Genomic DNA, 27,017 nt, shown 5'->3' on the forward strand with positions numbered 1-27,017 from the left:
TTTTCTAAAGCGGGTTTAATATTTTCCTCTGAAATATCTTTAAATCATTCATTTCCACGACAAACCCTGTAATACAAAAGTAATCTCTGAGCTGATCTCTGACCAAATCACCACAAATTTTAAATCAGCAGCATCTAAATTAGTGCTCCTGCCAGCCTCGGTCATTAATCTCTTTGTACAACAGCTATTTTTCTGTTTAAAAGAAATAGTAAAATGGTGTTCTTGTAAGTTAGGGTTTAAATTTGGAAAGGGATATATGATCCCTTTAAAGAAGATCGTCTGCCTCAGAAGGCAGTCTGTATTCCATTCTGGGTTAGACATGGTTACCAAGGAGACAGCTCAGCATCATCAGTAGGCCTATAGGATTGGGAATCTAGTGGGCTCTCAGGAAATGCTTATAGGAAAAAAAAGGAGAAAAAGAGTGAAGGAAAAAAAGAAGGAGGAATGGTGGAGGTTAGGAGGATGAGCTTTTATCTGTTAGAAAAGAACAGTATGATGGTTAATTTCATGTCAACTTGGTTAGGCTTCGGTACCTAGATGTTTGGTCAAACATTACTCCAGATGTTCCTATGAAGGCATTTTTAGAGATGAGATTAGCATTTAAATCAGTAGACTGTGAGTAAAACAGATTACCTGCCACAATGTGGGTGGGCCTCATCAAATCAGTTGAAGGTCTTAATTAAAAAAGACCAACCACCACCTAGTGAGAGAGAATTCTGACAAGAGGCTGCCTTTGGAGTCGAACTGCAGTGTCAACTCTCCGGGGTCTCTCCTCCTGTTGTACTGCCTTTTCTCTCCCAGCCTGCACCCATGCCCTCATGGACAGTTCCGAGTGATCACCTGGAAGAAGAGAACACATGTGTCTTGTTTACAACAGTTCTGCGTGATACGGAGCCACTCCTCAAAAGTGGACAGCTGCAACATTGCAGCGCCTTTCTGGAACATCTGTGAAGGGCAGCGGTGACATGAAATACTCTCAGGGGGCAGAACTTGGAGCAATGTACCTGATTGGTCATTTGCTTGGAAGGAGAAATGTCCAGACATGCAATTAGATACGGATTCATGGTCTGTGGCCATGTGAGGTCTGTGGTTTGACTTGGAGGGGTTATGATTGGAAAATTGGTGAAAATTGTTTCTGGGGAAGAAGTATGTGGACAGACCACTCTGAATAGGTAAAAAATGTTAGAATGTCTATGTCCCCTATGAGTGCTCACCAAAAGGGGACCCTCGCAAGAATTTTAATTATAGAGTGGGTAGGACAGCCAGCTCTGTGGATACTATTCAGTCTCTTTCCTTCAAGCCAGTCCTGTCATTGACCAATGGGTTCATGAACAAAATGGCTGGGATGGCAGGGATGGACATCATGCACAGGTTCAACAACAAGGACTTTCAGTCACCAAGGTCAGGCTGGCTGTAGCCACTGCTAAGTGTCCAGTCTTCTGGCAGCAGAGACCAACACTGAGCCCCTGGTATAGCATCACACCCAAGGTCATTAACCAGATACCTGGTTGATTATGTTGGGCTGCTTCCATCATGGAAGGGGCAGTAGTCTTCTGTCTACAGCAATGACTCCACTGAACTGGAAGTTAGGACTGCCATCCAGACATTTTGGCCTCCTCCTGCTTCTGATCAACAGGCAAAGAAGGAGTCCTGTGCTGAATGGAGTGATTATTCCTGGTTACCAAGGGGAAATTGGCCTGCCGCCCCACGGTGTAGGTAAGGAAGTGTGTGTCTGGAATACATGAAATTCCACAGTGTCTCGTACCATCCCCATGCACTGCGATTAAGGTGGAGGGAAACTCCAGCAACCCAGCACTACCGGTGGCCCACAGCCTTCAGGAATGAAGGTTTGGGTCACCAGCCAGGTAAAGAACCATGACCAGTGGAGGCGCTCGCTGAGGGCCAAAGGAATACGGGATGGGGACGGGGTAAAGGTATTTATAAATACCAGCTATGAGCACGCAATCAGCTACAGACATAAGAACAGTAATCATTACATTGTAAATGTTTATAGGTAGATATTTATAGGAAGATATATAGATATCAAGTGTCTTTGTTTTCTTCTCCCTTATCAACTCATAATGTAACACAAATGATTTTTTATGTATAAAATGACTTTTTATTATACTATTTAAATATTGCTAATTTTACATCATAGTACTCATATTATAGGATACCAAGGAGAAGGGTAAATACCACCTAAGGACTTTTCATCCTCCTCTGGGGAAAGGGTGAACGTGTTTTCAGTTGTATGGAGGGTAGTTGTATCGTTAGATGGAGTTACGGCCTTGTCTTTGTCTTTATTTGGAGATAAAGCACGATTTAAGGGATGTGTATGGGTGCCAAGGACACAAGGGGCAGACAGGGGATGGTTAATCTTATGTGTCAACTTGACTAGGCCATAGCACCCAGATAATTGGCCAAACCCCAGTAGAGATGCTGCTGTGAAGATAACTTTTAGATAAGAGTAACAGTTAAAAATCAGTTGACTTGGTGTAAAGCAAATTTGATGGGCCTCGTCCAATCAGTTGAATGCCTTAATATAAAGAAGACTACAGTCCTGGTACCTCCAGACAATGACACATTATTCAATGCTAAAAAGAAATGGTAGCACCAAGCCATGAAAAGACACGGAGGAACTTTAAATGCATATTACTGAGTGAAAGAAGCCAGTCTGTAAAGGCTTACATACGGCATGATTCCATCCATATGACAGTCTGGAAAAAGACAGACTCTGACAGCTAAAAGATGCGTGGTTTCTAGGGGTGAGAGGTCGGAGGAGGAATGGATAGACTGAGTACAGAGGATTTTTAGGGCAGTGAACTACTCTGCGATATTGGGATGACAGACACATGTCATTATACATTTGTCCAAACTCAGAGACTACCCAGCACCAAGAGTAAAACTTAGTGTAAAGCATGGCCTTCTGGGGTGATGATGATATGTCAGTGGAGGTTCATCAAGTATAACAAACGTATCACTAGGGTTGGGGATGTTGATAAGTGGAGGAGACTATGTGTGTGGGGGGGGCAGGGGAAATTTCTGTACTTCCCCTCAATTTTGCTATAAAGTTTAATTTGCTCTACAAATAAGTCTATTTACAAAAAAAATTCCTTAAAATCTCTGTACACATATGAGTAGTATATGTATATACACACACACACACACACACACACACACACACACACACACAGAGTTGTTGTCACATGAGAGAAAAACAGTGCAACTCAAAGCTTGAGGAGAAACAAGGCTTTGGTGGGTGTAGCTGTGAGCAACCAGGAGTTAGAGTCATCCCGGCTCCCACTGAAGGAAGTTCAGAACAAGTCTTAGATTTTTAACAAAATGAAGGATGAACCCACTGGCCTCAACCTTGCAGTGCGTAGGTGAGAGCAGAGGAGCCACTTGCCCCGGAAAGTCCACCTCTTTCATTAATCCTACTAGATGTGCACACAGACTCATGCTGGGCACTTGGGTTGGGAATCTGGGGAAAGCTATGGGACTAGTCACAGCAGCCAGAAGCTTTGGAGGTATAAAGGCTCCAACCACTGAGAATGGAAATTGTCCACGAAGCTTTAAGACTAAAACAAAGATGAACGATGATTGATAAGATTCAAGGATGGGGGAGAAACAGAGCAAAGATACTTAGGTGTATATTTTCTTTAGTAATTTGCTCTGTGGGGCTATCTTCTTTGCTTTTTCATGTTTGCTATCTGTTTTAATAAAGAGATCTCTTCTTTGTAAAAAGAAGTTATAATTAGGTTGTAAAATAACTTAATCTTTCGGCTAATCAGACCTTTGGGAGATGTGGGGTTTTTAGACTGGAAAGCGCTAATGTAAGAATCATCACTTCCTTGCGGCCAGCACCCTAATCCCATGCAAAGTACTAATAGGAACTAAACAGTCTTTTGAGTGCTGAGCTTACAAACGCAACCTGTAAAGCAAAAGAAAGTATCAGGGCGCTGCAACAGCATTAAAACTTCCATGTCGGGACGCCTGGGTGGCTCAGTGCCTGCCTTTGGCCCATGTGATCCTGGAGTCCTGGGATCAAGTCCCACATCGGGCTCCCAGCATGGAGCCTGCTTCTCCCTCTGCCTGTGTCTCTGCCTCTCTCTGCGTGTGTCTCTCATGAATAAATAAATAAAATCTTTAAAAATAAAAAAATAAAACTTCCATGTCTGCGAGCTTCAAATGTTGCACTGGGTTTCTATTACCAACGATTTTAACACAGTGGCACTCCAGACACCGTATTTAGAGGATCATGAGCTTTATCAAGTGTGAGGACTCCCTATAATGTTTCCAGAATTTCCAGGATCCCCTATGGAGTGGTAGCCATATTTTAGTATCCAATGCAAACACAGGATGACCAAAAGGTGCTAGGGATTCGGAAGTTATTTTAAATGAATATGTATATTGTTACTGTGAATCGACTGTGTGCAGCGGAAGCTGTAGCTCCCATACATGGAGTCTAGGTGAGTACATGGATTCATAAACCCTTTGTAGTAATTCTTCAACAGCCTCGGGGCTCCTCTGCCACTGATTTACATGATGGGGTGTGAAGCCTCCCAATGACCTAGACCTTTAAGCTCTGTGTGTCTGACTCAGAGCAAAGGCAAGATCCTCCCTGGGGATCCCAGTTACTCATCGTGGCTCCCACTGACACTCTCAGCCTCTCCCTTGCGGTGTCACTGCCTCTACTCTCTTCCACCCCCTATCCCAAGTCAAATCCACGCTCTACGTCATGGCCAGAGACACCTTCCTAAAAATCTAGATCTGGTCCAGCCACTTCCCCACCCAGATATATTAGTGTCTCCTCATGTACCAAGAGCAGTGGTTCTCAAATGTGGGTACTCAGCCAACTCATTTGGATGACTTGTGAAAACATTTCCAGAATTCCGACTCAGTCGGAGGTGGGGACCAACGATTTGCATTTCTGACAAGTTTCCAGAAACAACCCTTTGAGAAACAACTGAGGTAGAGGAGTAAGACCCAGACCTCTTAGTTGAACAAAGTAGGTCCTCCATGATATGACCCTGACATCTCTCAAGTTTCATTTCCTGCCTGGTCCGCCTTTCACTCTTACCCACTTGTCACATTCCTACTCATCCAAAGCTCAGGCATCACCTTCCTCTCAAAGCACCCTCTGAGCAAAATTAATCAGTTCATCTTTCCCCTTCTCCCTGACTTTGTTCGCATCTTTCTCTCACTCACGCAGCCCACCTCTTTGGAATCCATTGCTTCCGCATGTCTGCCTCGTGTACCCGATGGTGTGCCCCGTGAAGACAGGGAACTGGTCATCCACCTTCTGGAGCACCAGAAGATAGTAGGTGCTCAATAAGTATTTCTGCATGCTTTTACATCAGGGTCAACAGCAAATGCACAACTTTTAAAAGACACTGCTTCTAAGGCCCTTAGAATCTCTGCACCCTGCTGGTTCGCGGGGCTATGATTAGACTGCTGTCGGTGACTCAGAGTTCAAGATGCTGCTGGTAGGAAAGAAAGTAATATGTCATTAACACCCTGCAGCTCTTTGTGATCCTGATTCAAAAGGACATATACACATATGCATATCACGCCTGCAAACAAAATGAAGACACGCGCAAAATCTTTACCGGAATCTGAGATTAACTAGACTAACACCAAACCCAAAAACCTGTGTTTGGCCCTCAAATTCTGTGTGGCTCAGGGACAATCAAAGATGGCTCTACAGTCATCCCAGCAACACAGCAGCTAAGCCAGGGCAGCTACATTTCCGTGATCCTTTCCATATGCCTTTTATGAATTCCCAAATAACAAAGCTGAGAAACATTTCAGAGAATTCTCAAATAACAGAATAATTGGAGTATAGCCATAGGAGACGGAGGGACTTTTTAAATTTTTGAGATCCCGACTGGCCATGAAGTGATGAGAAAAAAAAAAAAAAATCTCTAAAAACATCTGCTACCGCTACTAATCAAAAGTGGACTTCCCTCCTGCACTGTTGGTGGGAATGTGAACTGGTGCCACAACTCTGGAAAACTGTGTGGAGGTTCCTCAAAGAGCTAAAAATAGATCTGCCCTATGAACCAGCAATCGCACTGCTGGGGATTTACCCCAAAGATACAAATGCAATGAAATGCCGGGACACCTGCACCCCGATGTTTATAGCAGCAATGTCCACAATAGCCAAACTGTGGAAGGAGCCTCGGTGTCCATCGAAAGATGAACGGATAAAGAAGATGTGGTCTATGTATACAATGGGATATTCCTCAGCCATTAGAAACGACAAATACCCACCATTTGCTTCAACGAGGATGGAACTGGAGGGTATTATGCTGAGTGAAGTAAGTCAATCGGAGAAGGACAAACTTTATATGGTCTCATTTACTTGCGGAATATAAAAAATAGTGAAAGGGAATAAAGGGGAAAGGAGGAAAAATGTGTGGGAAATATCAGAAAGGGAGACAGAACATGAGAGACACCTAACTCTGGGAAATGATCTAGGGGTGGTGGAAGGGGAGGTGGGCGGGGGGTGGGGGTAACTGGGTGACGGGCACTGAGGGGGGCACTTGATGGGATGAGCACTGGGTGTTATCCTAGATGTTGGCAAATTGAACACCAATAAAAAATAAATTTATATTAAAAAAAGTGGACTTGACGTGTGCTTTGTCATAGGACTATCATATTGTTGGAGACACCTGCCCGACTGAAAAGGTGCATCTTCAAATGTAAACCATATTCTATACAAAGAGTCTCTCATTCTTCTATTATTGGCTCCTACGTGAAGTAGAGTCTGGTTGATTACTCATTGGTTATTAGAAGATTCTAGCATTATTCCTTGGAGAGAGGGACCTGGTCTGTGATTGTTAAAACTTGTCAATTCCTTGTTTCTGTCTTCCTTCCAACTCCCTGGCCTGTATATATTCATACATACACATACAAATTTTACACACACTCACACACACATTCTCACTTTTCAACTACTCTCGACTTTCATAAATTAATTTGTTAAACACCTCCTCGTGCTCTGATGACAGCTGCCAAATTTTGCATAACCTTTAACTAGGCGTTATCGGCTCCTGCTCATCAGAACACATTCAGCTTTTAAAATGGTCTTCAGACGTTTGATTTATTCATTTATTCAAGAAATAATCAAGGGTGTCATAGGTTCTGGTGGCCCAGCAGTGGATAAAATAAAAATGATTCCTGGCCTCACTGAGCTCCCAGTGTTGTGGGGGAGACCGTCAGTGAACAAATGATTTCATAAGTAAATGCACAATTGCCAAGTACTAGGGCCTTGAAAGAAAATCTCTTCTATGAGATATTAAGAATGGAGGATCTAATTTAAATGAAGGAAATATGAAAGATCCCACTGGGGCTCCAATTCATCACACTTGCTTGGATCCAAGCCCTTGTCATATGATTGTTGCAGTCCTGCTCACAAAAGGGGCTACTCCACTTTTCACACTTCACCTCTGGCTTTGGCCTTGTGACTTGATTTAACCAATAGGAGGCAAACAATGGGTCGATCGTGAACCTAAACCTAAGGAGTCCACCTGTGTTTATCCTTGCCTGTTACACGTCTGCCATTTCCTGCAAAGAGCATGTCCAGGCCAGCCTGCTGGTCCCAGAAGGAAGAGTGATACCCTTGCACGACCTGCCCTTGCTAATGTGCCCCAGTCAATTCCAGTTTAAAGCAGAGCCTTCAGCCATCCCTCAGGCACACGTGTGAGCCCAGCTTATATCAGACGACTCAACTGACCCATAGGCACATGGACTATAATAAAAACATGATTATTTTTTTCAACCCCTGAGTTTTGGCATAGTTTGTTACTTAGCAATAGTTAACTAATGCAGGGCGCTGGGGAATCCTTCTCCAAGAAAAGTGACATTTGGCTGGAAGTATTAAGTAGGTCTTAGACAAATGCAGAATAAAGGGAAGAGGGTCCTGAAGACTTCAGGTGAGCACAAGCTGAAGACACTCACGTGAGTGGAAGAAGCCTTACAGTTTGCAGAAGGGAAGGGCTGAAAACAGAGAGTGTGTCTCACCAGGAGCTGGGTCATGCATAGCCAGTCACACATGACTTAGGAGAAACTGTATGAGATGGTCTTCCTGGAGGATTTAAGATCGAATTTTGAAAATTGAATTCGGAGGAGAGCTATTTGTAATCTAGAAGATTCAAATTAAAGGATTGTTGTCTTCATTATCATTCATCTAGAGCTGCACTGCCCTGTAGGGTAGCCACTAGTCACATAAGGCCACTCGAGTTTAAGTTAATTAAAATAAGATAAACTAAAAAATTAAGTTCCTCAGTTGCACTAGCCTCTTTTCAAATCCCCAATAGCCCCATGTGGCTAGCGGCTACCAGATTAACAGTGTAAATTAAGACTTTTCCATTATGGGAGAAAGTTCCGTCGGGTAATGTATTCATTTCTTATTATTCCCGTGTAACAAATTACCACAAACTTAGTGGCTTAAAACAGGGCAAATCTATTATGTCACAGTTTCCACGGGTCAGAAGGCTCTGCTGAGTCTCACCAGGCTGAAATCAAGGTGTGGGCTGGGATCTCCCCTGAGGTTTGAGGTCTTCCCCACTCACTGGTTGTCAGCAGAATTTTTTGTCATATCTGTATGACCAAGGGACTGCTTGCAGCTCCTAGAGGCTTCCTGTGGTCCTTACCGTGGGTTTCCCTCATCTCTCCATGTAATGGTTTATTTTTTCCCCTTGAGGCCAGCAGGATATTATCTCTTTGGCCCTTCACTTTCTTCAAAAGGGTTTCCTGATTAGGTCAGGCCTATCCAGGGTATTTTCCCTTTTGTGTTAACTCAAAAGGCAATTGAGATGAGTAACAATCAGAGGCATGATAGCTCTGTTACCCACTAGTCCACCCACACTCAGGAAGAGGAGATGATGATACAGGGTGTATACCCGGGCAAAGGGGAGAACCTTGGGGTGCATCTTAAATTTCTGTCCACCACAGATAGAAGCAATCTAGAAAGTAGAACAAGGTTCAATAAATTAATAGAGAAGACAAGTGGTGGAAGCATTTGGACCAATTAGCACAGGCTTAGAGCACAGGTATAATAGCTATTTAAATAATGTTGACCTCAGGGAGGTCTGTAACAGCCTCCTTGTAATTAGTGGCTGGCAGCAGCTGGGATCAGGGTTCGTCCCCCGCAGCTTCACTCAGAGTGTCTGCAACTGGGACACTGCACACAGCCGACCCCTCAAAGCAAGTATGTGTAGACTCATCTTAACTGCTGACATTCCTACATTTTGTGTTCCTGCTGTTACTAACCTCCCAGAATTTCTGACCTTCTGCTCGTCTTGGTCTGCAGAACCCAATGGCTCCTTCTCAGATGAACTCATTTACTGGCTTGACACAGCCCAGCTTGGCCTGAATTCCCTGGCTTCCGGACGCTTGGCCCAGCTGACTACCAACAACTGTGGAGCTTCCATCCTTGGCTTGCAGACCTGAAAACAGCCAGGTATTCTTGGGCACAGTCCCCACCTCTCACAACCCCCTGTCTGGCTGCTGCTTGTCCCCTAGGGTGACTTGTGGGGCGGGGGGGGGGAGAACTTTGAGTATTGATTTTCAGGGAGATGTGGGGTGGGGGGGGAGAGCAGATGTATAAAACATGTACATCGTTTGACTTGTTTGCCCTGAATGTAAACTTCCATCACTGCTCATAAGGACTCTGTAAGGCTAATTCTTAATTCGTAAGTGCTAATTAAAAATCGTAAGGAATAGAGTTATCATTTTGACAGAGTCAGAGCCACATAATTTTAAATTTCACAAAATGCTGGTGTTTAAGAGTTGCATTTAGTTATTTTAAGAAATTCTATTTCAAAGCTTATACCTGATTCTGAAATGGCCTCTATAGTAGCACTTCCTTTAAAAAAAAATATTTTTTCTTTTTTCCTTACAAGTGAAGAATAAGTGTTTGTATTCTAACTACAATCAGTGTTTCAGCGGAGTAGAGATATTTTAGTGCCTTGGGTGGGCATTTATCTTCTTGCCATCAGCACAATAGAACAAAAATGTACCCATATTAGCATTAATAATAAAACCAAGTCCATTATGCAGACTTTCTTGTCAGTTAAATTTGTTGCAGGCTCAGTTTTGGATTCAATTTCATACATTTGGAAGTACTTTTGCTGTCAAGCAAATTTTTGTTTTATCATTTTAATTTTGGAGGGTTTTTTTTCCCTCTCCTGCGTCTGAATTACCTTTTTAGAGGTTGGAAAATGGTTCTTCCCACTGATATAGGAAGGGTTTGATTTGGCAAATGTAGATATTTTCCCTGTGATGTGAATAGAGTTAATTTTAACAGAGCCGTTTCATTTTAACAGACTCGCACAGGGCATGTCCTGCCAAACAGCTTTGTGGATGATCGTCAACTGATGTCAGCACAGTTCTAGAAATAGTATTTGATGGTTAACAGCTGCCACAGAGCCAGAAGGGGAACACGAGACATTGTGTTTCAGGAGGGTTTACAAAACTAGTGGCTATTGTTTTTATTTATTTATTTATTTTATTTCTTGACAATGGAAGAAGAGATTAAAATACCGAGCGTAGGCTTTTTTATTTAAAAGACTTCTAAGTAGGTCAAGAGGATCCTGGAACTTTGACACTATGTGTAATGTAAATGGTGTGCTCTGAAATAATATTTCATTAATTTAATATAGGCTTTACTCATTCTGCAGTTACATATATGGCCATCAATTATGGAACAAATGTTTTTCTTTAGGTCGAAAATTGCAAACTTTTTCTTTAAAGAGCCAGATATTAAATATTTTAGGCTTTCTGGGCCATACTGTCTCTGTTGCAGCTATTGAATTCTGCTGTTACAGGCTAAAGGTAGCCACAGACAATATGTGAATAAATGGGTGTGGGTGTGTTTCAATAAAACTTTATTTACAAAACAAACAGTGGGCCTAATGTGGCCTCAGGCTATAGTGTTCCCACCCTTGCTTTGAATAGGAAGTGGAGATATGCCACACATTCCATCCTGCTTTCCAGAAAGGTTAAAGGTACCCACACTCTCTTAAAGGCTTATGAATCAAGTTCCTTGCACACTCCCTGTGGAAACACAGCAGTCTTTTTATGGCCACAGAGGGGTACTTAATTATATATGTATATGGGCTCTACAACCACTCTAATAATGGTCTGAGAGTAACCAAGCAACACATACGCTTTTATGAACTGAGAGGATCATGATCTCTGGTGTACAATGAACCTGATTTTTCTTCCCTTTCTTATTTTATTTAAGTTAATATCACTCTTAAAGTTTGAATTATCTTGCAAGAAGGCAGGTTCATTAGCTCCAGTTCAGCTTGTGCATCATCTTAATGGGACATATTTTGTAATGATGTGAATCACAAAACAGTCCTGTGCTTCAAATGACCTAAATGTTTCATTGAAGTCATTACAAGCAGTGCACACGAGTACGGATTTTATTATTTAAAGACAACTTAGGCAGAAAAAAAAAATTCTGGGAAGAAAAGTTTAAGCGTGGTCTAAAAGGAAAAAAAAAATCAAAGAATATGCTGGTTGTTTTTGCAAAAACCTTAATAGGTCTTCCCTTCATCCACTCTCAACTATGAACTTATTACCATGAAAATGACCAATCTGACAGTATACAAAGATGGTGGGGGAGAAGGGAATCTAACAGTACCTTACACTATATATTTTTCTGCATTCACGTATCACATTTGTTCTAGAAATGCCATTTAAGCCCTTGGCATCTCAGAAGCAAAGGGATGGTCTCAAGCCTAAGAATGTCTGCTTAAATAGGATCCCATCTACTAACAACTTCCTGAGAAGCCAGTGAGTACTCATTTCAAACATGCCTCGGGTTCTAGGCTACATTTTCTTATAATAGTAGTTTTTCAAAAACTTTCCTCTATTAATGTCACCATTGTCTCTTTGTTGTCTTGTCTTTTCTTGTTTCTCCTATGTGTTTCTGGAGATGGAAATATTATCTATTTGTCTGATTGAAATCAGAGTGATTGTAATACTCTAGCCTTTCTTTTGAACTCGGTCTGTTACTTGCCTTCAGTAGATATGTCACATCACACCATAGCACTGCACCATGCCAGATGCTATCATGCCATCTTTTTCTTTAAGGGGTTTTTCTTAAAGCAATTTAAGTTGAATAAGTAAATCATTGTACTCTAAGTTATTCCTATCCATGTACATAATTTATAAAAACTATGCCTGTTATTGTGTTACTCATTTCCTAATTGGGTTAAAGCCATCTGTAGATCTCTTTGGCTTTAAGTTATCTGAGGGATGCTGTGTTGTCAGCAACCATTTTTCAATTTACTCTCACACTGTCATGAATAAACATTAGTGGTCTCAATATTGATTGCTAGAATGTCTCAGCCCTAACTTCATCATCACACTCTTCAAATGGCATGGAAGTGTTTTTATGGACATTCTTCTCCCTCCCAAGCCCTCAGTTTCATCCTCTGGAATCCCTGTTAAGTGCTGAGCAGATTTCCTAACATATTCCATTACTTCACAGAATATTCCCTCTGCTTCCTAATTATAGCCCAAACCTGCTCTCTCTTAAGGATACAGATGCTCTTCATAGGATCCTCAAGAAAACTTGCTCACTCTCACAGGACTGACATGTGACAGGGCAGGGAGCTAGAGGTGGAGGGAGACAAAAAGGGCCTGGTGCAGGCATACCTTGGAGACATTGTGAGTTTGGTTCTGGACCTCTGCAATAAAGTGAATATTGCAATAAAGCTAGTCAGATGAATTTTTTGGCTTCCAGTGCATATAAAAGTTATGTTTACACTATACTGCAGTATGTTAAATATGCACTAGCATTATGTCTAAAAAAGCAGTGTGCATGCCTTAATTAAAAGCACTTTTTTGTTAAAAAATGCTAACCATCATCTGAGCTTTCAGTGAGTGATAATCACTGATCACAAACCACCATAGCGAATATAATAATGTAAAAGTGTGAAATATTACAAGAATTACCCAAATGTGACACAGAGAAATGAAGTAAGCAAATACTCTTAGAAAAACAGTGCTGGTAGACTTGATCAGTGCAGGGTTACCACAAACCTTCAGTTTGTAAAAAATGCAATATCTATGAAATGCAATAAAGTGAACTGTAATAAAATGAGGTATGCCTGTATTTCCTTAGCTTCTCATTGTTGCAGCCAAATAATCATTCCTATACCTTCATTCATACTCCTCTTTCTCTTTGAACCTCATGCCATCTAATTACATATTTTCTAACCACTCCTTGTATCTCTCATCTACTGATACCAAGGCCAGCATGTTCAGAAGCATTACATAGAGAAAGGATTCATGTAACAATCAATATAATTCTCCTTTGCTCCCCATATTCATCAAAGACAGCTTAGTCTCCCTCTCTGTCATAGGTCCCAGAGTCATTTCAAGGATCCCTGATTTCCAATGGGTAATCTGTCTGAATTCTTACCTCACTTTGTTCACACTTCAATTCCAATGACTTTGATTTTCACATTCATGAGTGTGTGATGTTTATTATCATCTAGAGCACTATATCAACTTAAATAATTAAAAAGTCTTAAAGTTAATTCCCAACCAGTCCCTGACTGTCCTTACTTTGCTCCCTATCAAATCATTTACCTTCATGTTTCTCTCAATTTTTATATCTGCAAACAACTTTATGGCCTTAAAGACACATAGATATTCAATTGTAGGTAAGTTGTTTTTAAAAACATTAATTGAAACTTTCTAACAGTGGCTAAGGAAATGTCCTATACCAATGTTGCTTCTGAGAAAAGTTAGAAGAGCTGAATAGAATATTAAAACACACACACACACACACACACCCTAGAAACTCTGAAAATATCATAGAAATATCAAAGCAGAGATAATTTTTAGGATTAAGATTTGAACAAGAGTAAACCTAAGAAAGGTAAGCCTGGTATTTGAAGTGATAAGATAAGCAGAGATAGTAGTAGTCTCAGAGATTCAAGAAGTGTTATGAACACTCAAGTGATACATACATATTACATATATATATTTATGTATTACTATATACATAGTGAAGATGCTAAAAAAACTAAAGACAAAGAGGAATTCTTAAAAGCATCCAGAAAAAAATAATATATTAGTTTTGAAGAGGCAATACTATAAGACTTACAGCTGACTTCTCAACAAAACAATGGAATCCAGAAGACGGTGGGATCACACATTCCCAGTGCTGAAATAAAATAATTGCCAATGTAGGATTCTATGCTCAGCAAAAATATTCGTCAACAATAAGAATGAAATAAATACATTTCAGACAAACAAAAATGGATACCACTTTTTTTAGCAGTGGATCTGCTCTAATGCAAATATGAAAGGGAGATTTTTAGGAAGAGGGAAGAAAATCCTAAATGGTATCTGCAAGAAAGAATGAAAGATAAACACATAGATAAATTTAAATATATGTTTACTATATAGAGAAATAATAACAATGTCTTTAGGACTTGAGATATATATATATATAAAATTAATGTACATGACAAAAACAGCCCAAAATGTGAGGAGTAAATGGAGTTAATGTTTTAAGTTTTAAGCATTATCAGAGAAGAAGAGCAGTCATTTATATCATACTTTGAATAAATTAAAAATGCACATTGCAAAATATAAGACAACCACTAAAATGAATGTATAAATAACAAGCAAGAGAGCTGGAAAATATAATAATGAAATGGAATTAATTAAAAAGAAGACAAAAGAGGAGAGAAAATGGAACAAAGAACATGTAGGATAAATAGAAAGCAGATGGTAAGATGGTAAACTTGAATCCACATTGATCAGTAATTACATTAAAAGTAAATTTACAAATTTTCTAATTAAAAGACAAAAAACTTCATACTAAATTAGAACAACACATTGCTTACATGAGTCACATCTTAAGTATAAGGATACAGAAAGGTTGAAAGTAAAAAGATGAAAAAATATACACCCTGCAAACACAGTGAGAAGATGTTGTAGCTATATTAACATCAGTCACAGTAGACTTTATTTATTTATTTTTACATTAAGAGTTTTTAAAATTTAAGTTCAATTTAGTTAACATATAGTATAAAACTAGTTCCAGGGGTAGAATTTTAGTGATTCATCAGTTGTATATAATACCCAGTGCTTGTTACATCAAATGCCCTCCTTAATGTCCATCACCCAATTATCCCATCTCCCTCACTTCCCCTCAGTGTGTTTTCTATAGTTAAAAGTCTCTTTTGGTTTGCCTCCCTCTCTGTAGATTTTAAAGCAAAAAACATTACTGGAGAGAAGGGATAGTTATTTATAGGTCTCTATGTGATAGAATTAAAATGAGACAAATCTATAAAGATAATGGAAAATTTTAATATACTCCACTTAGTAACAGAGCAATAGACAAAAAAATTGGTAAAACTACAAAATAATTGAATAATATGGATTAAGAAACCTAATGAATGTATATAGAAAATTTTATTCAACAATTGCAGAATACACATTCTCTTCAAACACAGAATTTACAAAAATTGTTTATATGTTGGGCCACAAACTTAAAATAACTAAAATCATACACAGCATCCTTGGGCTGCCATTTTATTAAATAGAAATTAAAAATAAAAAAACTAGAAACCCCCAACATATTTATAAATCAAACAGCATAGCTTCTAATTAGTACAGGTTAAAAAGAAGGCACAATGCAAAAGAGAAAATATTTTGAAATGGGTAATAATGAAAACATAATCTATCAAAACCAGTAAGATGCATCTAAAGCAGTGTTTAGAGGAAAATTTTATCCTTAAATGCATGGATTTGAAAAAATAAAAAGACTAAAAATCAATTAGCTAAGCAACCAGCTCAAAGAGTTAGGGAGGGGCACCTGGGTGGCTTATTAAGTTGAGTCTAACTGTTAATTTTGGTTTAGGTGATGACCTCAGGGTGATGAGATGGAGCCCCATCATTGTGAAATTGAACCCATTCCCACTCCTTGGGGCTCCATGCTGGGTTCTGCACTTGGCATGAAATATGTTGGTTCTTTGAAAAGTCCAAAAATTTTGATAAAGCCCTAGGCATAATGATCAAGAAAAAAAAAAAAAGAAACAGAGAAAAGGCACAAATGACAAATACTAGTTATGAAGAGATACATCTCTACAGGCCTTACAAATATTAAGGAGATAAAGAAAAGATATTATACCAATAGATTTAAAAACTTAGAATGAAATACACAAATCTGTCAAAAAACAAAACTTACCAAAACTAACACAAGAAAAAAAAGAAAATCTGAACAGTCCTATATATGCTATAGAAATTGAATTTTTTATATGTTCCCCACAAAAAAATTTCAGATGCAGCTGGTTTCCATGGTAACACCTACCAACTATTTAAAGATGTACTAAAGTTCATTCTTACTCAACAGCATCCAGAAAACAGAAAAAATACTTTCCAACAATACTTTAAGAAGCCAGCATAGCCTTAATACCACAACATAAAAAAGTATATTATGGAAAACACAAAATTTGAGGAAAATCTTACTCATAAACATTGAAACAAAAATACTAAGCAATATACTAAGAAACGGACTCCAGTGATATGTAAAAAAGTGATACATGTAATGAACAACTTGAGTTATTTAGAAATCAAGAGTATTTTAGCATTGGAAAATCAGTTAATATAATTCTTCACATTAGCAGAATAAAAAATTAAAGTCATAGGATAGTTTCTTTTTTCTTTTTCTTTTTGTTTTTTTAATTGAGAGAGAGAGAGAGCTCAAGCAGGGGGAAGGGGCAGAGGGAGAGAGAGATAATCCCAAGTAGGCTTCTTGCCAAGTGCAAACCCTGCATGTTGCTCCATCTCACAACCCTGAGATCATGACCTGGGCTGAAATCAAGAGTTGGACACCTAACCAACTGAGCCACCCATGCATCCCCATAGGATAGTTTCAATTGATAAAGCAAATGCATTTCCTCAAATTCAATATTCATTTACACTTTTTGAAATACTTAGCGAACTAGGAATAGAAACTTTCTTCCTTCTAATGTAGTGTATTTATTGAAAACAAACAAACAACCCTAAGACAAGCATATTTAACAATGCCATGCTCAAATTTTTCATTTGAGATAGGGAACATGATGATTTTGCATACTGAAAGGCTTAGCTAGTTCAAAATGACTGGAAAAAGAAATAGAACATATAAAGATTGGAAAGGAATATAAAAATTTGTCATTGGGATCCCTGGGTGGCACAGCGGTTTGGCGCCTGCCTTTGGCCTGGGGTGCGATCCTGGAGACCTGGGATCGAATCCCACGTCGGGCTCCCTGCATGGACCCTGCTTCTCCCTCTGCCTGTGTCTCTGCCTCTCTGTCTCTCTCTGTGTAACTATCATGAATAAATAAATAAAATCTTTAAAAAAAAATTTGTCATTATTCTGAGAAAACATCATTTTACCTGTATAAAATTAAAAGGATTCTTCATTGTTAATTATAATTAATTAGTGATTTTAACAAAATCTCTGGATATGAGTTTAATATTCAAAAATCAATTTCTATTTCTATAAAACATCAATAGCAATTAGAAATTGAAAGTAACAAAATGGCACCTGACTTCATATGAACACAACTTGGCCTCATATGATCCAAATAATGAGGTAGAATATAGACTTAAATATAAAAACTAAATAATAATAATAATAATAATAAAGCAGCTTCCTAAAAGACAACATAGAAAAATATCTTCATGACCTTAGATGAGGAGAGATGTATTTTAAAAGACTAATAAATTGCACTCCATAAAAATTGCAATCTTCTGTTCATTAAGAGATACCAGAAAGAGAAAGAGAGAGAGAGAGAGACCAGGTAAAGACTAAATAAGCAAATAATAAAATGAGCAAAAATATTTCCAATATATGTAACAGACATAGCACTTGTATCTATTCAAATCAATAGGCAAAAGTCAGGCAACACAATTAAAAATGAGTAAAGACTTGAAATAGAGCACAAGAAGACATTCAAGTTGTAAATAAGCATGTAAAATGAGCTCGACCACATAACCCATTAAGGAAATTAAAATTTAAAACCACAGATAGAGGAGGATGAAGAGTACCCTTACCCTGATGAGCACTGAGAAATGTATAGAATTGTTGAATTGTTATATTGTATTCCTGAAGCTAATATAACTCTATATGTTAAAATGTTAATAATACTTCTCTAATAATAATAACAATAGTAAATTAAAACCACAACAAGGTACCACTATATCAGAATAAATGGATACTGAATTTTGTGAAATGCTTTTGCTCTCTTAATTGAAACTATTCTGTGACTTTAATCCTTGTTCTGTTAATGTGGAAATTACATGGATGGTTTTCGAATGCTGAACCAGTCTTGCATTCCTAAATGAATTCAACTTATTCATTACATGTATTACATTTTTACACATCCTTGGAGTCAGATTACTAGTATTTTTGTGTCTATGTTTATAAGTAGGATGATCCTCAAAACGCCTTAAATTAAACAACAACAACAACAACAACAACAAAACTGAGTGTACCAAGTGTTGATAATGATTTTTGACCAATGGATCCTCTGAGAAAAATACAGGGTGTAAATTGGTATAACTACTTAGGAAAACAGCTTGGCATCACTTGCTACATTTAAACATACACAAAATCTGAAACTCAAAAAGAGTCAAAGTCATGCTGGTGTCACTGGTGTTGTTCACACTCAATTTCCTTAATTACCATTATTATTTTCTTTCTACAAAGTTAGAAAAGCATTAAGTCACCATCATAGTGCATCTCTAAAGTTACCAAGTGTTTTATGGTTTTGTCAGGCAGTGTTGGGTATTTGAGTTAAACACAAAAGGGGAAGGTTGGGGGGCACCTGGCTGGCTCAGCTGGTAGAGCGTGCAACTCTTGATCTCAGAGTCCTGAGTTTGATCCCCATTTTGGGGATAGAGGTTACCTTAAAAAAAAAAGGAGGGGCACCTGGATGGCTCAGCCAGTTAAGCATCTGCTTTTGACTCAGATAATGATCTCAGGGTCCTGGGATGGAGCCCTCATCAGGCTCTGTTCAGCTAGGAGCGGGCTTTTCCTTTTCACTCTCCCTCTGTGCTCTTTTTCTCTCTCTCTTCCTTAAATAAATAAAATTTTAAAAAGAGAGAGAGAGAGAAGGTAGAAAGAAGTTCTCATTAAAGACTCTTCACAGTGGTAGAGGCTAGGTTAATCAGCATACAGGACCAAAAGCCAGAGGCTGGATTTTCCAACTTGGCAGAGAGATCCATAATCCATTCATTAGTTTTATTTGTTCATGTTCTGTTACAGCATTTGGATGTGACTTTTTAATACAGCCTTTTCTTCTGTTCTCAATAAAGTTTTAAAAAATCAAGTGCAAAACTGAAAAATCTTCAAACATTGTGACAAAATCCTTTAGAGTTGAGTTTGGGTTCCTACGAAGAGTTAGTCTTTGGTCCTCCTTTACCTTAAGAATCACGGTGTTGGAGTATCAAATTTCCTCAAAAAAGTAAAAATAGAAGTGCCACACCATCTAGTAATTCTGCTTCTGGATATTTCCCAGAAGAAAATGAACACTAATTTGAAAAGACATAGGTACCCATATGTTTATTGCAGCATCATTTTCAATAGCATCTTAAGTGTCTGCCAGTGGATGAATGGATAAAGAAGATGCGGTATATACATACAACAGACTGTTACTGAGCCATAACAAGAATGAGACCTTGCCATTTGCAACAATGTGGATGGGTGAGAGGGTATTGTGTTAAGTGAGATGAGTCAGACAGAGAAAGACAAATACCATATGACCTCATTTCTATGTGGAATCTAAAAGGCAAGACAGATGAACACACAAACAAAATAGGAACAGACTCCTAAATATAGAGAGAAATTGGTGGTGGCTAGAGAGGAGTGAGGTGGGGGGGATGAACCCTTTTTGCCTTCATTTAAACAGGTGAAGGGGGATGAAGAGGTACAGACTTCCAGTTATAAAATAAATAAGTCACAAGGATGAAAGTTACAGCATAAAGAACAGAGTCAATAATATATTAATAATTTTGTGTGATGACAGGTGGTAACTGCATGTAAGCATTTCGTAATGCATGTAATTGTTGAATCACTATGCTGTATGCCTGAAAGTAATATAATATTGCATGTCAACTATACCTCAATTAAAAAACAAAAACAGGGGCACCTGGGTGGCTCAGTTGGTTAACTGTCTGCCTTTGGCTCAGCTCATGATCCTGGGGTTCTGGGATGGAGACTCAGTCAGGCTTCCTGCTCAGGGAGGAGTCTGCTTGTCCCTCTCATTCTGCTGCTCCCCCTGCTTGTGCACACACTTTCTCCCTCTCAAATAAATAAATAAATAAAATCTTAAAAAACAAACAAACAAAACATGAAAACAATTGTGGTATTGGGACCTGAAAAGATTAGTGAGAAAAACCAGTTAAGTGAGTCACTTGGTAACATACAAATTGTCTTCACTGGCACAATTAGAGTCATAAAGAAATAATTCACCTCCTGTCTTATTTTGAAATGTTATGGGCACTTCCCCCTCAACGCCCCAACGTCCCAACGGCCAACATACTTCAGTGCAGAAAAGCAGAATCTTTACTCATTGTCCATCATTCTTGTAGCCTGACAATAAAGAAGTCAATACTCAGTGAGCTCAAGTGAATCATATTCCTCATTTTCACTGTGTTCTTCAACACTTTTACAGTTGGGCTTCCCTCTTCCTTTGAGGCAGAAGTTGGCATGCAGGAGGTTGGTCTTGAGATGAACACCTGAGGGAGAAAGAGAAGATAGAAGATTGGGAAGAAGAGAAGCTGAGCTACAGCACTCCAAGGCGTCAGTTAACCCTGCCGGGAGCTCTGGAGTGGCAATGGCCCTTCAGAGTTGTTCTGCATTGGGGCCTTGGGGTTGGGCTTCTGTACCATGGTGACGAACTGTTGGTTGTGGATGCCTTGGCAAAGGAGCATGACCTTGGGTGAGATTCTCTTCAGCCTCTGTTGTTCGATCAGGGCATCGTGGCAAGCAGCCAGCACAAACAGCAGATCAGTTTGGGAGGCGTGTCATTGACCATCGTTATGCTCTGTGGAGACACAAGTCTTGAGTTGGCCATTAGAGGCGGCCTCTTTTACCCAAGTGGTCCCATCTTTCTTTGCTGTGCTCATAGGTGCTAATCTTTCAATCTTGAGCCCAAAATACTTAGCCCCATTGAGTTCATGGCTTATGGAGTAATTTATATGCCCAAATACAAGGCGATGTGTGTGTGTGTGTGTATATATATATATATATATATATATATATATATATATGGCAATACCCATGAGAAAATATAAAACAAAAGCCTTTTGACAATTTGAATATAACACAAACATTTAGGAAACATAGATGAAATGGCTGTCTACTCATAACATGTACTTTAATTAGGTATATTTAAAATCTCATAAACCATCATGCCATGATTCTATCTCAAGTCTTCATGTGCTTTACCATTTCTGTCATCACGGGAATCACTTTTTTACTTTTCTAGAGTTTCCCAGAGCCCATCACCTTTGTTTCTATCTAAATGGTTAAAGATATAGTAGTTTGGGAATCTCTGTGTAATAATGACTTTGGAAATTGTATCCTAAGCCACAAGTAGTCATTTACTATTTGTGAACTCCTCAAGGTAATCACTAAATTCATTGCTTCTTAAAGTTGTTTGTCTTTTCTATCTTTTTTCTTTTTTTGGAGATATAACTGACATATAACATTGTATATGTTTAAAATGTACAATGTGTTGACACATTCATACATTGCAGTATGATCACCACTGTAGCATTAGCTAACACCTCCATCATGTTACATCATTATCATTTTCTTGTTTATGGTGAGAACAATTACGATCTAGTCCCTTAGCGATGTTGAAGTTTATAATGTTGAAGACTATCATCCTTCTGCTGTGCATTAGCTCTCCTGGACATATTTATCTACTAGTTGCAAGTTTGTATCCTTCAGCAACATCTATCCAACTCTCCCACTGCTCTGCCCCTGGGAACAACCATTCTCCTCAGCTTTTATGACTTTGGCTTTTAAAAATTCCACATAGAAGTGATATCATATAGGATTTATCTTCATCTGACTTGCTGCACTTCTTAAATTGTTTTTTTTTCTTAAATTGGTTTTTAAAAGGCTTATTCCGAACAATTTCCAACCCATGTAGTTGGGAGGTCATCTTACTATTCGCAATTACTAGATCTGTGTTCACGTTTTCTTTTTCTTTTTAACTGACGCCACAACTTAACCACCATCATGATATAAAACCAGGAACATCTCCCAGTGGCATTTATGATTCAAAACAAAGCAATTCAGGGATGGCCTGGGTGGCTCAGTGGTTGAGCATCTGCCTTCAGCTCAGGGCATGATCCTGGGGTCCTGAGATTGAGTCCTGCATCGAACTCCCCTCAGGGAGCCTGCTTCTCCCTCTGTCTGTGTCTCTGCCTCTCTCTCTCTCTCTGCGTCTCTCATGAATAAATAAATAAAACCTTTAAAAAATAAAAAATCAAAATAAAGCAATTCAGAGGGCACCCTGTAATATGAGGGACTTAGTAAAGATTCTAACTTCAGGCAACAACTTCTTTTCTGAGGGAGTATACTGGGGAGGAGGGAGACCTTGCCTTATATTTGGGTCCGTGCAGCAACCAGGAACTGAACAAAAAACCTTTCCTCTGCATAACTGTTTCCAAAGAACAGACGGAGAGCTGCCCTAACTTCCCAATCTCCACTCTTACATTTATCTTTATCTTGTCTTCTCTCCAGTGTCAGATGGGACTTACTAAAGGTAAGAAAAAGAAAAGACAGACTCATCATTCAAAGCTGCACACTTGTAGCAAAGACAGATCCGAGTCACACGATTACAGAGAACTGAGAACCTGGTAAAACCAAATAAAGCAAATGACAAATTGCTGAGAGGAGAAAAAAGAAAGAAAGAAAAAGAATGTGCCAGTGGCAACACTAGTTTATCAGAGAGATCAATGATGTGACAATATCAGTGTCCCTCCTTTATCAGAGACATCAGTGATGTCCTGGGACAGTCCTGGTGACCCTGCCCTGGCTTGAAAGCTCAAGACTGAGCCCCAATCCCTTTCTAAATCTGCCTACCCACTGAGAGTCTGTGCAACCCAGCAGCAACCCCAGCAGCAACCCCAATACCACCTGGGTTGCTAACCGCAACACGTGTGTTGTTCCTCCTTCCCTCGGCCTCCCTAAAAAAGGTGAAAAACCTCCTCTGGAAACATGTGCCTCCCTCAGAGTTACTAACCCAGCTTCTACACAGCTTTCCTCCTCTCTCCAAACTCTGCTCTTCCATCCTTTCCAGGAGAAGCCCTCTTCTCATGATCTCCCAGGATATGTTCCTGTTCCCTAGAGTTCAGCTGTCTGCCTGTGGCCTAAGAAAACTTCCCAATCTCTGTAGCTTTGCTGCCTGTGAACATGGGCAGACGGTTGGCTTTAAACCCCCAAATCAGCCACATGCTAGCTATGGAATCTTGGAAATGCGTGTGATGAAAGGACCGATCTCACAGGACTACTATTTCATGATTAGTTGAGATCATACACATCACAGGCTTAGGACAAGGGTGGGCACATGGGCACATGGTGTGACACATGAACTGCCAGCCGCTCTTCCTAGCACCTCTTTTTCCAGCCTATTTCTCAATTCGGAGTGATCTTGTATATGATCATTTACATTTCCCATAAACGCCATCAACTGAACTGGCCCCATTAAAAACTCACCATCCCACTTGTCCACCGCATACACACATACGCCTAACTACGCTCTTCCCTGGGTAACGTACTCTAATGTCAGGCAGCATCCTTGAAACAGAGAAGTAGTTTTCAACACCTAATTTTACCAAGTTACTTTGTTCTTTTGTTTAGTGCCATCGCTATCCACACATGTGTGCAAGCCAGAGACCTCAGCACGATTTTTGACCTTTCTTTCTCCCTTTACCCCCAGCACCCTCCCTTGCCTCAAAATTAAGAAAATAGCAGGAGAAGAGCCGTTCCAGATAGAAAGGCCAGCTTGTTCAGGCGCTGAATGGGTGAATGGATGTCCTGTGTTTATCTGGCTTTAAAACTGCTGCTAATATGCTATTTCTAGAAGGTATGTGGGGCAGAATGACAAGCCCAACAAAAATAATACATAATACTTTGTGTATGTTGTCATTTTCAGGGTGATTAAATAGTGTCTTATTTAATTTGTACAACAACCATGTGAGTTGGGCAAGGAAGCTATCACTTTTCCAATTTTAAAGATGAAATTCAGAGGTACCCGGGTGACTCAGGGGTTGAGCGTCTGCCTTTGGCTCAGGGCGTGGGATCGAGTCCCGCATCAGGCTCCACGCAGGGAGCCTGCTTCTCCCTCTGCCTGTGTCTCTGCCTCTCTCTCTGTGTCTTTCATGAATAAATACATAAAATATTTTTTAAAAATGAAATTGAGGCCCAAAGGGACCTCAAAGACCTGCTAGAGTTGCCTGATGTGGGACCCATGAATGGAGCAGCCGCTCTAGTGATTCCCAGATGTGTGCTCTTTCCTCTATGTCACCAGCTCATCCAACACCGATCAGGGCATCAAAGCTCACATGCAAAGCACTGCCTGTGAATTAAGGTCACTCATTGACTATATTGGTTAGGGTTCTGCAGAGACACAGAATATGTGTACTTATTGTGGATAGTGCTAGTATATATAGAGAGAGAGTTAGAGAGATAGAGAGATTTTAAGGATTTGGCTTATGTGACTATGGAAGCTTGGTAAATCCAAATCTGTGGGATAAGGCCTGTGGGCTCAAGACCCAGGGAACAGTTTCAGTCGCAGCTCAAGTTTGAAGGCAGTCTACTGGTAGAATTTGTTCTTGCCCAGGGGAGGCCAGTCTTTGTTCTCTCAGGACCCTCCACTGATCCCATGAGATCCCCTGCATTACAGCAGGCAGCAGGCAACGTGTTCATTCAAGGTCCACTATTTAAACGTTAATGTCATCCAAAAAAACACCTTCACAGAAACACCCAGCATAGTGTTTGACCAAATAACTGGGTACTGTGGCACAGCCAAGTTGACACATAAAATTAACCATCACACTGTCATAGTGCGGGCCCCCAAAGTGCAAGTCGAGACAATGATGCTGGGACCAGTGGTTTATATGGAAGAGCAGGTGTGTGCAGGGGTGTGGGGAGGAGGCACAGGGAAGGGAAGAAAGCCACTGAAAGGAGCATCACCAAGCTGGACAATTCAGGAGACCATCAGAGAACCTGAGTCAAGGATTTTTCCTCTAGATTGCCACCAGTCACTGAAAGAGAGGAGCCGCGGAGGAGAGGGGAGTGCATGAATTCTCCCTGCATTCCCTGCCTGCCTCCTGAGGAAGAGTGGGCTCTGTTGGCCAAAGAAAGCCCTTGGACAAGAGAATGTAGTGCCTGGAGAGGGGGGATGGGCCTGAGAGATGTGGCTGGACACCAACAGTGTCCAACCACTGCCCTCTGTGACCTCCTTGTGGGGAGGGACTTCCACATCTCCCTAAGTGTCAAGGCCTCTCCCCACCTCCTGTTCCCTGATGTTCAGCAGACCCCTTCAGGAACATGGTTGAGGTTCTGGTCAATAATCAGATAATCAGATGCCATTGTGAGGTCAACAGTTTGCTGGGTGAGGCCTACAGAACCTCAACCTGACCCGAAGTAAGAAACAAAAAAGCCCAAAGACGGGGTCCTCGAAAAATTACATGAAGAATCACCATGTGACCCAGGAATTTCACTGCTAGGTATATTTCACTTCCCAGAAGAGTGAGAAAGTGAGACTCAGCCACTTATATGACAATGTTCAAATATGTGCTGCCGCCTTATTCAGGACAGTCAAAGTGGAAACAACCCACATCTCCATCAACAGATGAAGGGATAAACAAGATGTGGAACATCCACACCATGGAATAGTATATAGGGAATGAAATACTGATGCCTGCTATAATACGGGCAAACGGGGCAGCCTGAGTGGCGCAGCGGTTTAGCTCCTGCCTTCAGCACAGGGTGTGATCCTGGAGACCCGGGATCGAGTCCCATGTCAGGCTACCTGCATGGAGCCTGCTTCTCCCTCTGCCTGTGCCTCTGCTTCTCTCTGTGTCTGTCATGAATAAATAAATAAAATCTTTAAAAAAAAATACAGGTAAACATCAAAAATGCTTAATCTACATGAAAGAAGCCAGACACAAAAGGTCACAAGTTGTATGATTTCACTTATACGAGAAAGATCCAGAATAGGTAAATGACTAGTAGGACTGAGAGGAGGTAGGTGATAGGGAGTTGCTGCTTAAGGGGTCCAGGGTTTTTTTTTCTGGAGTGATGGAAATGATCTGGAACCTAAGATGAAGGTAGTTGTGCCCAACACTGTGAATGTCCTAATGCCGCTGTGTTGTTCAGTTTTATTTTTATTTTTTTAGATTTTATTTATCATGAGAGACACAGAGAGAGAGGCAAAGACACAGGTAGAGGGAGAAGTTCTCCCCCTATCTGTGGAGGGAGCCTGATGGGACTGAATCCCAGGAACCCAGGATCACGAACTGAACCAAAGGCAGATGCTCAACCACTGAGCCACTGAGGCGTCCCTGAATTGTTCAGTTTTTAAATAATTAATTTTATGTTATGTGAATTTCACTTCAGTTTTTTTTTTTTTTTTTTTTTTTTTTTTTTTTAGCAAAGAGAAACAGAGCTCCAAGGCAGAAGCAGCCCCAGATCAGGAAGTCAAGCCCAGTCCATCATGCAAACCCAAGGCAGGAATCAGGTCTAAAAGTGGACCCCACATCACCCCTCCCCCAGTCTGCCTCTTCTTGAGAGGACTCCCTAAAACTAACAAACAAACCAAACTCCTTTTCCACACATTTTATTATCATTTTTTCCCCTCTAAATGTTTGTATAAGGAAAGTGTGCTCAGTGAAGGATGTATCATCAATACGGAATTGATACAATGATATTAACAGTTTTATCAGCGGTTTCGCTCCTGCATTAAACT

At 40.1% G+C, this 27,017-nt stretch overlaps 2 long non-coding RNA genes across 2 annotated transcripts; one reads left to right on the top strand and one right to left on the bottom strand.

Moving 5' to 3' along the window:
• The first annotated feature begins 354 nt into the window (after positions 1-354).
• On the top strand, positions 355-21,239 carry LOC140640370 (uncharacterized). Its single transcript, XR_012037062.1, has 4 exons — positions 355-1,716; positions 9,317-9,466; positions 11,703-11,808; positions 20,703-21,239. It is a non-coding gene; the product is annotated as an uncharacterized lncRNA (long non-coding RNA).
• LOC140640369 (uncharacterized) lies at positions 20,504-25,619 on the bottom strand. The gene is made up of 3 exons (XR_012037061.1): positions 25,560-25,619; positions 20,917-21,074; positions 20,504-20,766 (listed from the first exon to the last, which is right to left on the bottom strand). It is a non-coding gene; the product is annotated as an uncharacterized lncRNA (long non-coding RNA).
• Between the last annotated feature and the right edge of the window lie 1,398 nt (positions 25,620-27,017).

This window comes from Canis lupus, chromosome 9, assembly GCF_048164855.1.
Source record: "Canis lupus baileyi chromosome 9, mCanLup2.hap1, whole genome shotgun sequence".
NCBI classification, from domain to species: Eukaryota; Metazoa; Chordata; class Mammalia; order Carnivora; family Canidae; genus Canis; species Canis lupus.